Source organism: Aplysia californica, unplaced genomic scaffold (genome assembly GCF_000002075.1).
Source record: "Aplysia californica isolate F4 #8 unplaced genomic scaffold, AplCal3.0 scaffold00493, whole genome shotgun sequence".
Classification (NCBI taxonomy): Eukaryota; Metazoa; Mollusca; class Gastropoda; order Aplysiida; family Aplysiidae; genus Aplysia; species Aplysia californica.
Genome location: NW_004797763.1, coordinates 556,483 through 558,800, shown reverse-complemented (window position 1 = coordinate 558,800; position 2,318 = coordinate 556,483).

The window sequence follows — 2,318 nt, the reverse complement described above, 5'->3', positions numbered from 1 at the left end:
CAGCCACCACTAATATGTTGAAAAAAAAAATATCGCGGCGCCGGGCTTTCTTCTCTTTTTTTTGGCCCTCCCTCTTAAAAATACCCCCCCCCCCCTCAAAAAAAAAAAATGGGGGGGCCTCTCCTTCTAAATAAAAAACAACATTGCGCGGGCGTTGGTTTCCCCGCCCCCCCCCCCCCCCCCTCACAAATCCCCTTATTTCCTCCTCTTTTCTTTCTTTTTTTTTGTATCAGGCTTGCGATCTCCGCTTAGTTCTATATCATTTTCGTGTACTTAATATGGCTATGAATGAATACTATGATATCGCCCATGCCGCAAGGTTGGAGACAAACAAAACATGTGTTATTTTTGTTGCTATTGTAGCGCGGACTATCCTACGTCTTTCCACATCCTGTTGACGTGCAAATTGGTAGTCTATACTACATGTTTATATATTATATACAATTGCTTCGAGGGCAGAGTCGTAATACAGACCTTGTACACATAATAAATACTGGTTTCGCTTACGTAGGTTCAGTGTTTTAATACTTTAAAATTTATATTGAATTATTTACATTTTATACAGAAGATATCAATCGACTGCCGTACTCACTTTGCGCTCGCATTGATAAGAAGTATATTTCTTCTTCAAATACATTAAATTTTAATGTAGGCCTAAAACATAGTGTCGTTTATTTGTTGATTATGAGGTATGTAATTTGATAAATATATTCTGTGTGTGTGTGTGAGAGAGAGAGAGAGAGAGAGAGAGAGAGAGAGAGAGAGAGAGAGAGAGAGAGAGAGAGAGAGAGAGAGAGAGAGAGAGAGAGAGAGAGAGAGAGAGAGAGAGAGGATAGGGGGTGGTGAGGAGAGATGGTAGTGTTGACCTAAATAAGAAGAGGGCTTGCGTATGCAGGATAGAGTGGACCAACGAATACTGCGTAAGCTATCTCGAAAGGGACTTGTCATAGTCACAATAATGACTATTACTATTAGAAGAAAAAAATAAGAGTGGGTCAGATCACTTTGCTGGAGAAATTCACACAGTGATAGCAAGGCCAGCCTCGCAAAAGACGTACGGTATAGCGAGGGGGGCTCTCGTGGCCTATAGGTTAGGTGTTCGCCTCTCATTCAAAGGTCCCGGGTTCGAATCCGAGTAGTGACGGAAAGATTTCCCCCTCTAAAATTCTCCTTTCACCTTCTGTCCTTCTCTCCGGCAATATTCTGTCGTCTGCTTTCGTCTCCATTTTCTGCCCCCACCCCCCACTTCCTTTGCCCCCTCCACTGGACTCCTGACTTTTTCTCTAGCCTTTCTACTGCTACTTCTTGGCTCCTTTTTACTGCTGTATTTCACTTCAGCCACACCTCTGATCTTTTGGTAGGAAAGATCTACACTCTAGCCTTCTCGGACATGGGCGAAAAATCTCGGAGGTCCCGTGTGCAAGTTGCGCACGTTTAAGTTAAAGATCACTTGGTGGTCCAAAATCGATAAGAGTAGGCTTCAGCCGCCACACGGGCAAAATTCAAACTGTCATAAAAATTGAAAATGTTTGGTGTGTCCCGCGCGCTCATATGACCTTATGCAGTTGCGAGCGCCGTAAAACACTGACTTACCCCCCCCCCCCCCCTTAAAAAAAAAAAGTACAGACGGGTCTCTCGAACACGGAACGACGACAATGACCTTCGTTTGAGGTGAAGTTGTTTGCGTCATCAATGTCAGGCCTCCACACTCTCCTGTCCTCCTTAAATCCGGTTTGTGTGGTTGTCTGTGTTTCTTTTTTTTCTTTTTTTCTTTTGCTTGAGAAATAATTAGCCCTAGCAGAATTTGGTCGATCAAATACAGGTAAAGAAACTGCGAATATGTAGGCCTATATTATTATGTTTAAGTCTTAACGTCACTTGCAGCACTGAAAGGCAACGAAAGAAGACGGACCTCCAAAAATAACGTCTATCTCCGAAAGGAGCGAGCTTTTAAAATAGGCAAATTCGTGAAAAGTACCTTTTACTTACAAAGACACAATGCAGGACGGAGAGAAGCCTATAAGATAGCTAATCCCGGAACCTGCAATCTCACGATTACGAGATAGTTTAGTAGCCGGACCATTTGACTACCGACGCCACTTTGAATAGTTAAAGTTAAAGAAAAACTCGTCGACACAAGGAAGGGCTATTAGTATTACTATAAGTGCAATGAAAAAAGCACCACAGATTGAAACAAATTAATGAAGGAAGGTGAAGAAATATGTACATATTACGACCTCTAAGTGGCGCCCTCCAGATGGGGTCGGAAGGGGCGGGGCCAGGGGCGCTTTTGGTCTTGCGAGGGGGGGGGGGGGGGT